Source organism: Anas acuta, chromosome 3 (assembly GCF_963932015.1).
Source record: "Anas acuta chromosome 3, bAnaAcu1.1, whole genome shotgun sequence".
In the NCBI taxonomy this organism is placed as follows: domain Eukaryota; kingdom Metazoa; phylum Chordata; class Aves; order Anseriformes; family Anatidae; genus Anas; species Anas acuta.
This window is the reverse complement of record NC_088981.1, coordinates 117802834-117816938: the sequence shown is the minus strand read 5'-3', so window position 1 is coordinate 117816938 and position 14105 is coordinate 117802834. Positions and strand designations below refer to the sequence as shown.

General features: G+C 56.7%; 1 protein-coding gene across 5 annotated transcripts in view; it reads left to right on the top strand.

Moving 5' to 3' along the window:
- The window catches only part of LOC137855000 (interferon-induced very large GTPase 1-like), a 37328-nt gene that overhangs the window by 655 nt on the left and 22568 nt on the right, over positions 1-14105 (top strand). The window contains exons 2-3 of one of the 5 annotated variants that reach the window (XR_011095485.1): positions 446-831; positions 1129-5863. The exons of 1 other annotated variant lie outside the window; for it this stretch is intronic. The gene's annotated coding sequence lies outside the window, so the exon portion shown is untranslated. Of the gene's footprint in view, positions 1-445; positions 5864-6859; positions 7479-8015; positions 9499-14105 lie in introns of those variants that run through there. 3 more of the 5 variants (XM_068679067.1, XR_011095484.1, XM_068679065.1) reach the window with 3 other exon arrangements.

The window sequence follows — 14105 nt, the reverse complement described above, 5'->3', positions numbered from 1 at the left end:
TGTTTGGGGGGGGCAGGTCGTAGTGTCGTGGGAGGGGGTCCTGGTACAGTGTGTGGGGGGGTCAGGTCTTGGTGCCAAGGGTCCTGGTGCTTGGGGGGGGGCGGTCCTAGTGCTTTGGGGGGTGTCTTGGTGCTGGGGGGGGGCTCTGCTCCTTAGGGGGGGCGTCTTGGTCTTTGTGGGGAGGCGTCCAGACGGGCCTTGAGCATCTCCAGAGGAGGAGACCCCCCAGCCTCCCTGGGCAGCCTGTCCCAGCACTCCAGCACCCTCACCGTGAAGAAGTTCCTTCGTGTGTTGGTGCGGAACTGCCTGGGCTCCGTTTCGTGCCCATTACCCCTTGTCCTGTCCCCAAAAACCACTGAAAAGAGGTTGGCCAAACCCCTCTGCCTCCCACCCCTCAGGTATTTATGCACATTGCTGAGATCCCCTCTCGGTCTCTTTTCCCCAGGTCTCTCCTCCTCTCCTCGCAGGGAGGCTGCTCCAGGCCCCTCTCAGCTTTCCATCCACGCTTCGTGCAGCTGGAGCTTGGGTCCTGCCCAGTTCTTCCAGCTCTGGCCGCATACTGGCAGCACCAGTTGCTCTTACTGGCCTTACTGGGAGGCAGCGTGGGGCCGGCAGGAGCCCAGCCAGCGGCGCGTGCCCCCGGGGCAGGCCTGCGGTCGTGCTGGCAGCAGTAGCTGCGCTCAGGAGGCTGTGGTTTCCCTGAATCAATAGGGGCTGTGACGGAGCACGTTTCTGGAGCATCTCCACCGATGCTGGGGCCCGGGAAACTCCATCAGGGCACAGCGTGGCCCCAAAAGAGGGAGCGAGGAGGCTGCTGCTTTTGGGGTGCGGGTAGGTGACGGTGCAAAACAGCAGGTTTCTTTCAGCTTTTGCAGTGCTGCTTCCTCTGCCTCATCCCCTCAGCAGCCTGCGTTCAGCCCTGGAGGAGGTGTTTTGTGCCCGGAGCACGTCCCCAAAGCCATCAGAGCCCAAAGCAGGCGCTCTGTTGGGTGTTGTTGGGCGCTGAGCACCCCGTGCCGGGAGGGATGCAGCGCGGCTCCGCTGTTCAGGAGCGCAGACCTTGCGGCTGGCTGCCAGAAGGCACGAGCTGCTGCTTGAAAAACCCATCTCCAAATCTATTTCTGGCAGGCTCCTGGGCAACCTCCTCCTAGAAAACTGTGGCCAGGGGAGAAAACGGGTGCGGGACGCTCACGGAGGCGCCTGCTCCTCCTCTTCCTTTCTCTTCTCTCGCCCTCGTGTGAGTTTTGCGCCTCCGCTGCGCGGTGCCCAGGGCGCAGCTCTCATCCAGCTGCTGCAGGAGGAGCAGAGGAAGCTCTCAGGTGATAAAAGCTGCGCACGAGGCTCTTGCCACAGGGCTACCTGGCGTCATCCTCACCTGGCGAGCTGCTGCTGGACCTTGGCTCCCTGCGCAGGGAGGCGATGCCCCGGGGGCAACGGTCTGGGGGGAGCGCCAGCGGAGCAGGGCGCTGGCACCGAGCTGCGGCAGCGCCACGTGGCCTGCTCGGGTCCAAAGGTGGGGCAGGACGCTGTCTCACCTCACAAACTCGGCGAGGGGAGAGGGAATTGGGGTTTGGGAAGTGCCTTTCAGAGCTGCCGCACCCCGAAAATCTTCTGGGGCCGTGTCTAGAGGCAGCGGTGCGGGGGCGGCGGGCAGCAGCGCGCTCGGTGGCGGCTCTCGTGAGAGGCTCTTTGTCTCCTTACCTGCGTGGGCGCTGAAACGAAGCCCTCGTGGTTCTCACGTGTCTGCAGGGCTGAGACTGGGGAGCAGCTGGAAGGGAGCACCAGTCCCGTGCGGTGTCCTCTGCCCCCAAAAAAGAGGGTGCCCCCTCTCCCAGGAGGAAATCCTTTTCCCCACAGCCTCCAAACAGGGCTGCAGATGTGGCGCTGCGGGAAGCAGGTGGCTGGCGGCTGTCCTGGCAGCCTCGCAGAGGCTCGTCTGGAAATACGAGCCCTAAAAAGATCTCCGCAGGGCTTGCTCTGGCGAGCAGGCTCTGCAGAACAACACCGCAGCTGGCGGGGAGATTTTTGATGGTAGCGACCCGGATGGGAGGCTTGAAGCTACAAAAAGGCCGGTCCTCACCACCCCCGGGCAAACCGCTTGTCTTCTCCTGCAGGGCCCTTCCTGGGAAGGGTGTGGAGGAGGAGAAGCCTTTGAGCCCTGTTCCTGAATCACTTAACTCCTTCCCCAAGGGCTCCCTAATTGCTCTGAGGCTCCCGCGTGTGCCTGCCTTTAAACATCTCCTTCCCAAGGCGCCGCTTGCACAGGGAGCCGTAAGCTCAGCATCCTCCTGGCCTTCAATACTTCCAGGTGAGCAGCTGTGAGGTGGAGCTGCTTCCTTCTTTTTCTCCTGTTCTGCAGGGAAATTGAGGGGCTGAAACCTCAGCCCAGCTCAGAGCATCCCTTGCCTGTCTGAAAGCCCCCTGTTGGGTGAAAACCGGGGCTGCAGGCGGCGGTGGCATCGCCGTTCCCAGCCACACACGAAGCCCTCTGTGCTCGGGGACCACTGCAGTCGTGTTCAAGGTGTGAACTGGGTGCGAGGGTTGCAGGTAGCAGGCTCCTTGCCTCATCCTGCAGCAGGAGCCCTCCCAGCTTTGCTCAGCCGCCTGCCACCAGCATCCCTCTGCGTCCTTTGTCCCGACAGAGAGGGACGGGACGGCTGCTGGAGCCGGGTGCCTTCCTCCTGGATGCGTGTAACAGAGGGGTGGGAAAGCAGAGCTGCTTCTTAGTAGTGTTTTGCTCTTCAGGTTGCCTTTAAAGCAAACGAAACCAAAAGCTCTGTCTTTTACTTTTTGTTTTTGCTCCAAATATCTGAGATATTCGCGTGCGCCTTCCTCAAGAGCCTGCTGGGATGGCCGGGTGCATCTTGTGCGTCTCGTCCTGAGTCGTGGCTGCGGGGACGCAGAGGGAGGTGATGGCAGGACAGAGGGCTTGTAGCTTCCCAGGGAGGCCCAAACTCTGCCGTGAGAAGCTTTCCCTTCTGCTGTGGGGTAGGAGAAACCCAAGGGAGGGTCAGCCCATCTCGGGTCTTCTTTGTGGCACTGAAATCCTGCTGCTTTGTTCGTTGCTGCGTGTCGGATCGTGGCTGCGAGGAGCTCCATCCAAAAAGTCACTGCCTGGTTCTCGTAGTTGTGAACCTCCTCTAGCCCTCGTTTCTCCTCTCTGCAAACAGAGCCGGAGGGTTATGGGTTTTTTTTGGGGGGAAAAAAAAAAAAGTTTTGTCTCTTTCAGGTCACATCTTGAAACTCAGCACCAGGAGTGGGCTCGCAGAGCTGCCTGCTCGGGACCGATCCCCCTCTGGGCCCTGCAGCCTTCCCCTCCAGATCCCTGGCGGGCTGTAGATGAGCGTAAAAGCTTTGTTTGGCTGTCACAAGGCTGTTCTGTCAGGTTCCTGTTCGTGCATTTCTATTTCTGCCTTGTTTCCCTCCCCTATCCCTGCTCTGATCCTGCGATTCCCGCTCCGGATGAGCAAGGAGCCTCGGCTTTGGGGTTTGGGGAACTGGACGAGGCTTCTGCTCGCCACAGCAGCTCCTCTCACAGCAGAGGGGCTTCAGCCCTGCTCGTGGACATCAGCAACGTGTGAAAACGGGTGAGAGGAGGGAAATGGGGCAGGCAGCGAGGCTGGGGGGCACCTCGAGCACCTCCTCCCCAGCGTCCCGCTGCCCCGTGCGTCCTCCCTGCCACCGGCCGCCCCTCGCACCCTTCCCTGCACGCTCCTCGCTGCCCCCGCGCTCCCTCCTGGTGCCAGCAGAGAAGTGACCTCGGGGAAAACAAACAGGTCGGTGGCACTGAACGCCCTTAAAGCGTGGCAGCAGAGCACGGGCAGAGTGCAGGGGGGGTTTGTTTGCCCTGGCACAGCTCGGCTGCGGGTCCTGGGGCCTGCCGGGCTCGCTGCCTCCTCTCAGCCCCCATGGGGCAAGCTGCCCCCCTCGTACCGAAGGGGGATTGTAGGAAACGGCCTCCTGGATGTTCTGAGGCTGCTTTGCCGAGCGCACGCTGCCTTGCTCCTGCCTCGGGGCTCCCCCAGCCCCCTCCGGGTGTTTGAGGCCGGGGCGCCTGCACAGCAGGGTGCTGTCTGCTGCTGCCTCCCGCTAATGGGATTACTGAAAAGCCGCGGTGTTTTTCTGCCCGGGAAAGCTATTAGTGGAATCTGGGCTGTAAATCTGCGTTTTCTTCCTCACGCACGTAATTGGATCCTGCGGAAACGTCCTGGTTTGGTGCTGAACGTTGGGTGTAAGCTCTGCGAGCCGCTCGTGTCTCTAAACCCCGTAACGATGGCAGGCAGCTCAGTGCCGTGGTGGCACCAAGTTGTCCCTTGCAGGCCGTGCTGGTCCTGAGTACTCCTCAGAAACCCCCCAGCTGGCTTCTTCGTGTGAGGAGGGAGGCTGAAGGCTGCCTCGGTGCACGCAGCGTGACCCCACTGATGGGCTCTGGCTTAGCACCAGAGCGTTGGGCTCCTTGCTGCCTTTATCAGTGCCGTGTTAGGTACGGGGTGTGCGTGTGGTGCCCCTTCCCCAGAACCGTGCTCATCAGCTGTGCCAAGAGCCTCCGCGAGCTCACGCGTCCAGGTAAAGAGTTTCCGAGTGTAAATTACGCTGAGATCAATCAAATTGCCTATTTACGGCTTTTTTTGTGCGTAGGAGCAGCTGCTTTTGGAAACGTCACCCAGCAGGGGCTGGAGATGGGGGGCAGCGGAGCTGGACAGAGGGCCCCTCATCCTGGTAGGGTTTTTTTAAGGAGATTGTTTTAAGGAGACTGTGGCCCTCTGCTTGGAAGAAGCCTCCCTGGGGGTGAATCTTTGAGCTGAGGGGACGTGTCCCATCCGTGTGGCTGGAGGGACGTGGCTGGGAGTTGCAGGGTGGCTCTGTGGGGGCTACGGGGTGCAGGGAGGCTGCTGCTGCACTGTGCTGGCCATGGGATCGCTGAGATGGGGAAATGGGGAGAGGGGAAAGAGCTGGGACCTTCCCCAGGGCACAGCCCCAGCAGACAAACTGCAGGGGGCTTCCCCTGCCTCGCTCCTGGTGTGGCGTTTGTTCCCTCGTTCGAGGCCGTGACGGGGATAATGAGATTTAATGGGCCTGCAGCCCTCTTCCTCCCCTATCTGGTGGTTACTCCAAAGCCTATTATCTCGTAAGGCGTCCGGCGTTCTGTCCTCCGCCGCTGAATTAAGCTGGGATGGAAATTCCTCGGGGCTGAGGCCTCGTCTCACACGGCCTCCAGCTCGGGGTTGTGGGGTAAGGATATCAGGGTATCCTCAGCCACCTCTGAGGATCAAAAAGCTTTGGGGTGAGGGGTAAGATCTCCTGCTTCCCCCTTCCCTCTGCAGGAATCTTGGCTTTGTGGTGGAGAGGAGCCTTCTGCCGGGAGCCCCACGTCTCCTTCCAGAGCTGGGGTCTGTGCCCCTCTTCTCCTCGCTGCCGAATAAATCATCCTCTGCTGCTTGACCTGCAGCAGGGCGTGCAGGATTCGGGGATGCTCGTGGATGTGGGGTGGTGTCTGTGGCGTTTCAGGGTATCTGCAGGACGAGGGAGGGGGCTGAAGGTCTTGCTCAGAGACAAATTCTGTCTTTCTGGAAGGAGAAGGTCTCTTCCAAGCAACAGGAGGTGAGTGGCACAGAGCTGCGATCCCAGTGGGTTATTCTGAACCACACCAGCACCCTGTTGGTGACCTGTCTCCTGTTTTAGGGGGGCCCAGGAGGTCCCTGGTCCTGCTCCTCTGGGAGAGCTGCGTGGCTCTGAGAGCTGGGGCAGGACTTGGCAGGGGGCAGGCAGGCAGGGCAGGTTGCATCAAGCTGTCCACGGTGCGGCTGCAATTCCTCTGGCTGGCCAAGAATGCTCCCTGTGCTGCCTGTGGAGGTCTCCTCTGCCTGTCTGTGGTGGTTTTACCGTACTGGGCAGCTAAACCCCACAACCGCTCTCTCACTCCCCCTCCTTTAGATGAGGAGGGGGAGAAGTAAAGCAAAGAACAACTCACGGGTTGAGATAAGGATAATTTAATTAAAGGGAAATAATTTTAATAATTAAATAAAGACTACCATGAACTAACAATTTAACTAAGGGGAAAATAAAAAGGGAAAGGGGAAAGGGAGGGGGAAAAAAAGGAAAATAAAAAGAAGGGAGGAAAACAAACAAACAAAATAAATGAAGGCTATATGGAAGTGCAGAGGAAAGAAATTACTCTCTACTTCCCACAAATGAGCGATGATTGACCACGTCCTTGAAGCAAGGCCTCAACGCACGCAGCCGGTGTTCGAGAGGAGGACCGACGTCTTCCAAACGAGAGCCCACCCCTCCCCTCTTCTTCCTGTTTCCACCTTTTATTGCTGAGTGTGACATCACATGGTATGGAATATCCCTTTGATTGGTTTAGGCCAGCTGCCCTAGTGATGTTTCTCTCCTCACCTTTTGCCCACCCCCTAGGAGGGTTAGAGAAAGGCCTAATACTGTGCCACTGCTGCTCAGCAGCAGACACAACACTGGTGTGATAACACTGCTGTTCCAGCTACAAGTACAGAGTACGGCACTGTATGGGCTGCTGCTGGGAAAGTTAACATTCCAGCCAGACCCAATACACTGTCCCGTGAAGGGAACCTTCCAAAAATCTCCGTGGTGAGCCCAGGAGCTGTTTGTGGGCTGGTGGCTGGCGTTGCTGGAGCTGGCAGGCGCTTTTGAGAGTCATCACGCAGCACTTGCAGGGCAAGCAGGTGATCAGGCCCAGTCAGCATGGGTTTAAGAAAGGCAGGTCCTGCTTGACAAACCTGATCTCCTTCTGTGACAAACTGATGCGCTGGGTGGATGAGGGAAAGACTGTGGATGTGGTCTACCTTGACTTCAGCAAGGCTTTTGACACTGTTTCCCACAGCATTCTCCTCAAGAAACTGGCTGCTCTTGGCTTGGACTGGCGCACTCTTCATTAAGTTCGCAGATGACACCAAGTTAGGTGCATGTGTCGATCTGCTCGAGGATAGGAAGGCTCTGCAGGAGGATCTGGATAGGCTGCACCGATGGGCTGAGGTCAACTGCATGAAGTTCAACAAGGCCAAGTGCCGGGTCCTGCACCTGGGGCGCAATAACTCCAAGCAGAGCTACAGGCTGGGAGAGGAGTGGTTGGAGAGCTGCCAGGCAGAGAAGGACCTGGGAGTGATGGTGGACAGTCGGCTGAATATGAGCCAGCAGTGTGCTCAGGTGGCCAAGAAGGCCAACGGCATCCTGGCTTGTATCAGAAACAGTGTGACCAGCAGGGCTAGGGAGGTGATCGTCCCCCTGTACTCGGCTCTGGTGAGGCCGCACCTCGAGTACTGTGTTCAGTTTTGGGCCCCTCGCTACAAGAAGGACATCGAGGTGCTTGAGCGGGTGCAGAGAAGGGCGACGAAGCTGGTGAGGGGCCTGGAGAACAAGTCCTACAAGGAGCGTCTGAGGGAGCTGGGCTTGTTCAGCCTGGAGAAGAGGAGGCTCAGGGGTGACCTTATCGCTCTCTATAGGTACCTTAAAGGAGGGTGTAGAGAGGTGGGGTTTGGCCTATTTTCCCACGTGCCTGGTGACAGGACGAAGGGGAATGGGCTAAAGTTACGCCAGGGGAGTTTTATGTTGGATGTTAGGAAGAACTTCTTTACCAAAAGGGTTGTTAGGCACTGGAACAGGCTGCCCAGGGAAGTGGTGGAGTCACCATCCCTGGAAGTCTTTAAAAGACGTTTAGATGTAGAGCGTAGGGATATGGTTTAGTGGGGACTGTTTGTGTTAGGTCAGAGGTTGGACTCGATGATCTTGAGGTCTCTTCCAACCTAGAAATTCTGTGATTCTGTGACAGGGCGTACTGCTCAACAATAAAATCTAGGGGAGCTAGCCTGGGTGGGGGGCTGCCACTGCTAAAGCAAGGGTTAGGCTTCAGTCAGTGGTTGGTGACCAATTGCACTGTGTATCACTTGCTTTGGGTATTTGTTGGTTTATTATTAATCACCATCATCATCATTATCCATTCCTTTTCTGTCCTATTAAACTGTCTTCTTCTCAACACGCAGGTTGAGAAGATTGGCTCAGCAATCACATCTGCTAGCTCCCTCAGCACCCTCCGGTGGATCCCATCTAGCCCCATGGACTTGTGGTGTTGCCTGGATCAGTCCAAGGCAAACAGTGGGGCTGCGTTTCCACCCCTGGGGCAGTCGATTCCAGGTGGACTGGACGCCCCTGCAAGGGAAAGCAAACTGGGGCCTGCATGCCATTAGTCCACTGTCTTCATAATTCTGGAGTTAGCCGGACACTAAACACTGTTGGTCCCATCCCATCAATCCAGTTCATCACTGCCAGCATGCTGGCACACGATGGTGGTGCTCTGTATAAACTTCCACCATGTGGAACAAATTTCATCTGGATCCTTGGGTGCCTGGTCATCGTCCACATCACCATAAACCGTCTCGAGCACAGCTCATTCCCTCAGGTACTGGAGACCTTTCTCCACGGTGGTCGACTTGCCTGGCTGATGTACAGTACCTTCCTTGAGGGGATGGATACCTTTCCTTCACGCCTGACGTGGGCCATCTCCAGATGCTAAGGACTTGTGCCCTTTCCCAATCACTTTGCAAGGACCCTTTTCCTAGAGAGGGATTACAGCTGCTTGGCTTCCTTGCCTTCTGATTCCCAGCTACCAGCCCCAGTATCCCAGCATCAGAGCAGCCAGGTGAAAATGTGCTCATGTAGGTGACAGCTGAAATCCTTTTGCTACCTCGCACCTCTCTCAGGGATAGGGTTCATGTGGATTCTGACTCTGCTACGATTTCTGTCTCTTCTCCCTCCCATTTCTGTGATGGCTCTGCTTTAGAGCTGCCTGCTTCTTCCACTTCCCCTTCTGTTGCGGGATTTTTTGAAACAGCAAAGATCCCATGGCTTGCTGTAGCTGAGCAAACCAAGCTACCAGGGCAACTATGAGAAGTTCCCATGACAGTGTTCCCACATCGCCCAATTGAGGAATTCAGAAAAATATTGTTACCAGTAGCTGGCTTCAAGGACAAGGTCTATGTGACTGCTAATCACAAGTTTTCTTGCAGGTGGGGTTGTTTTCTTGTAGTTGTTTGTCTGAGTGCTTTTGAGCAATAATCTTGTGTGAAACACTGTCCGCCCCTGTTAAGTTCACTCTAAAAGTTAGGCTATTCGGGCAATAAAATGGAGCGTGATCTGACTCTCCTGGTGTCTGTCATGCATTCAGCCGTGCTTCCTGCAACACCCTTTCCTTCCGTGGAGGAGTGCTTGGGGATGTGGCTGCTCCAGCACAGCCAGCAACTGCCAAGTTTCACTTTCTGGCACTGCCTGAAAGGTAATAGCCTGACTTCCAGGAAAGGAAAAAATATCTCCCTGCTGTGTAACCAATAAACTGTGGCTAGTGCAGGGGCTTGGGGCTCTATAAAGAGTGGGGTCAGGAAAGGGCTGAGGCTGTGCAGGGGCTGCGCTGAGATGGCGCGGGAGCTGGGCTGAGACGCTACTGGAGCTGCAGAGCACCAGGGAGGGCAGGTAGGTCCCTGCTGACATGCACTGGGCAGGGTAGGGGCCACATGCGGAGACCCCTTGGCCTCCTGCTCGCTGTTTCACCCATCTCCTGCTGGGCTGCGAGATGCCAGGAGGGCAGAAGGGCTTTTCACACAGGGGAAACGGGCTCTGCTCGGGTGTCGGGGATGGAGGAGCAGCTCCCTCCAGTCAGGCTGCTGCAGGATGTGGGGGGGCGTGCTGCAAGGGCTGCCCTGGAGGGCAGGGAGGATCTGGGGGCCGGGGCAGGAGCAGGCAGGTAAGCAGGAGGCCCCCTGGGACAGCCCAATGCCCCGCAGAGGTGCGAAGCCTGGTGGTGGGGCTAGATAGGGCAGTGATTGCTAAACTCTCCTTACCTTGACCCACGAGCTTGTCTTGCTTTTGTGTCTCCACTTTTCTCCCAGTCCTTTTGGTGGGGAGCGGGGGAGCAGCTGCTGGGTTCTCCTTGTTGGCCGGGGCCAACCCAGCACAGGGGTCCTCTCCCTGTCTTGGGGGCTGCCGCATCACCCACAGCAGGCAGAGGCACAGTCAGGGTGGAGTAATTTTTTTCCTTGTAGCTGCTATAGGCTATGGGTTTGATTTAGGATGAGAAGGATGCTGACAGCACCAATGTGTTAGTTGTTGCGGAGCAGTGCTTGCACAGAGCCAAGGACTTTCCTGCTCCTCATGCTGTCCTGGCAGCGAGGAGCCCAGGGTGCACAATGAGCCAGGAGGGGACAGAAGCAGGACAGCTGACCCCAAGGAACCAAAGGATGTCCCATTCCAGAGGGCGTACTGCTCAGCAATAAAATCTAGGGGAGCTGGCTCGGGTGGGGGGCGGCCGCCGCTAAAGCGAGGGTTAGGCTTCAGACAGTGGTTGGTGACCAATTGCACTGTGTATCACTTGCTTTGGATATTTGTTGGTTTATTATTATCACCATCATCATCATTATCCCTTCCTTTTCTGTCCTATTAAACTGTCTTCTTCTCAACACGCAGGTTTTTAGCACTTCATAGTATCCTAAATTGGTTTGGATTGGAAGGGACTGTGGTGGTACTGTTCTTCTAAGCATTTGAGCTCCACCACAACTGCTCTCTCTCTCCCCGTCCTCATAGGAAAAGTGGGAGAAAATGCAATGAAAAGGGCTCATGGGTTGAGATAAGGACAGGGAGATCACTCAACAAGTGCGCTCTGATGAGCTTCTAAGAGGATCTGGATTGTTTTTTCCCTTTAACTTTTTTTTCTTCAGTTCCCTCCCCCATCCTGCTGTGGGTGTGGGGGGAGCCAGCAAACGGCTGTGTGGTGCTTTGCTGCCTGCCTGGTTAAACCACAACATCCTCCAACACCACCCCAGTGGGCTTCATGCTCCTCTGGCAGCTCCCCCAGGGCCCTTCCACCATGGCCCTGGGCAGGCATTGGCTGCTCCCTGCATCATGCTCTGAAAACAGCCCCAGAGGCATAGTCTGTGCATTGCCAGGTCATCCTCCCGACCATGAGAAACCAAGGCTCCAAATCCTAAAGAATCCATTTTGCCGAGGCGATCGGCTCCGGGGCAGACGGGTTCTGCAGTGGAGCGGGGGATCAGGCCAGGCAGGACTCATTTTTCGGCATCGAGCCGACTTCAGGGAGCCGCCAGGAGCCGGCAGCCCTCGTGAGGGAGGCTGACGAGGCGAAGGCGGAGCCAGCAGCGCCCCCTCCCCGGCCGTTCAAAAGCAGCCCCTAGGGAGCGCGGCGACCAGGACGGGCAAACAGGGCGTGGCGCGTCAGAAGGGAGTGGTGCAGCAGTTCGCGCAGGCAGGGCGAGCAGGAAGGGCGGAGAGGAACCCCCTCCCATATGAGCACCTCTTAACGACAGCCGTTAGCTAGGCGATAATGGTCTCCACCAGGCACGGTGTACTCTCCAGGAGGTCGGTATACACCCAGACCGACTGCTCGTTAAAGAATGCAGTGGTTCAGGTCACCGCATGCAGGGAGTGTCAGAGCCTGCTGCTGCCATCGGCGGGAGGCAGAGACGCTGCGTGCGTGAGGTGTGAGCAGGTGGATGACCTGATCCGCATGGTGGCGGAGCTCAAGGAGGAGGTCGAGAGGTTGAGGGCCATCAGGGAGTGTGAGCGGGAGATAGACTTGTGGAGTAACTCCCTGCAGGGCCTCAAGGAGAGGTACCGGGGTGAGACACCCCAAACGGGGGTGGACCCCCTGCCCTGTCACCGTCGGGCAGAGGGAGGGGATCTGGGAGTTGAGGAGGAATGGAGACAGGTCCCTGCTCGACATGGCAGGCGATGCCCTCCCCTTCCGGCCCCACCTTCCCAGGTGCCCTTACACAACAGGTTTGAGGCCCTGGAGATTGAGAGACCAGCAACTGAGGAAGAGATAGAAAGTGTTCCCAGGAGGATGCCTAGGGCGAGGAGGTCAACTCCACGCATCAGGACTGCCTCCACCAAGAAAGACAGGAGGGTGATTGTTGTGGGAGACTCTGTCCTTAGGGGAACAGAGGGCCCTATTTGTCGGCCTGACCCTACCCGTAGGGAAGTCTGCTGCCTCCCTGGGGCCAGGGTCAGGGACGTTGCCAAGAAAGTCAAGCGCCTGGTATGGCCCACTGACTACTACCCGCTACTGGTCTTTCAGGCTGGTAGCGATGAAGTAGCAAAGAGAAGTCCGAAGGCGATCAAAAGAGACTTTAGGGATTTGGGGCGACTACTTAGAGGATCAGGCACGCAGGTTGTGTTTGCCTCTGTCCTTCCGATAGGGGGGATCGAAGCTGAAAGGCGTGCTGTTCACATAAACTCGTGGCTTCGAGACTGGTGTGACCGGCAGAACTTTGGGTTCTTTGATCACGGGAAGGTCTATGCTACACCGGGCCTGATGGCACAGAATGGGATGGGCCTCTCTCGGAGAGGGGTAAGGATCTTGGGTCAGGAGTTGGCAGGGCTGATAGATAGGGCTTTAAACTAGAGTCGAAGGGGGAAGGGGCTAAAACCAGGCGCGCCGGTGAAGACCTAAGGGATGGTACGCTAGAATCAGAGGGGCTGTGTGCCAGTGAGGTCCTTCGGTTAGATCCACAAGGTGCTGAGTGTAAGGAGATGCACCTGAAGTGCTTCTACACGAACGCACGCAGTATGAGGAATAAAATGGATGAGCTAGAAGTACTGGCCCAGTCCCGCAACTATGACATCATCGGCATAAGCGAAACCTGGTGGGATGAGTCCTGTGACTGGGGTGTTGCGATAGATGGTTACAGGCTCTTCAGGAGGGACAGGCAGGGTAGGCGAGGTGGTGGGGTGGTGATGTATGTGAAGCAGGGGCTGGACTGTGTGGAACTTCAGGTTGGCGATGGCAAAGTTGAGAGCCTCTGGGTAAGGATCAAGGGACGAACGAATAAAGGGGATGTCGTTGTGGGAGTCTATTACAGACCGCCTGGCCAGGACGATAGCGCCGATAAATTATTCTTTACAGAACTAAGAGAGGCCTCGAGATTAACTCCCCTTGTCCTTATGGGGGACTTCAACTTGCCAGACGTTAACTGGGAGTGCCACACGGCTGACACGAGCAAGTCCAGGAGGTTCATGAAGCACCTAGATGATAACTTCTTGGTGCAGGTGCTAACGGAGCCAACTAGGAAAGGTGCCCTCCTAGACCTGTTGCTAGAAAACAGAGAGGGTCTGGTGGCAGATGTGGTGATTGGTGGCCGCCTCGGTCATAGTGACCATGAAGTGGTTGAGTTCAAAAGTGGTTGACAGAAGGAAAAGTGCCACCAAAACCTCATCCCTAGATATGGGGAAGGCGGACTTCAGGCTGCTCGGGGAACTAGTCAGCAAGGTCCCCTGGGAAGCTGCTCTTGAAGGCCTCGATGTCCACCAGTGCTGGTCATTCTTTAAGCGATGCCTCCTAGAAGCACAAGATCAGGCAATTCCTAAATATCGCAAGTCAGGCAGGCGCGGCAGGAGGCCGGCGTGGCTGACCAGGAACATTCTTATGGAGATTAGGCGGAAACAGAGAGTGTTTCGCTACTGGAAGGAGGGCCAGGTGACATGGAAAGAATACAGGGATGCTGTTCATGTTTGTAGGAAGAAAATTCGTGTGGCTAAAGCACACCTAGAGTTGAAGCTGGCTGTGTCTGTGAGAGAAAATAAAAAGGGTTTTTTTAGATATGTGAATGGAAAAAGGAGAACTAAAGAATACATAGGGCCGCTCCTTGATAGGGAAGGTCTCCTCACAGACAATGACATAGGCAAAGCAGAGACGCTTAACGCCTTCTTTGCCTCTGTCTTCAATGCCGATGATGGGCTTCGGGACCCAGGGTGCCCTGAGCTGGAGGACCGGGACGGTGGGGATGACAAACTCCCAACCGACCCTGAACGTGTGCGGGATTTGCTACTCCACCTGGATCCCTACAAGTCCATGGGTCCGGATGGGATTCATCCCCGGGTGCTGAAAGAGCTGGCGGACGTCATCGCGGAACCTCTCTCAATTATTTTTCAACGATCCTGGGAGTCTGGAGAGGTCCCGGTAGACTGGAAGCTGGCAAATGTTGTGCCGATTTTCAAGAAGGGTCAGAAAGAAGACCCTAGCAATTACAGGCCTGTCAGTCTCACGTCAGTGCCTGGTAAAATCATGG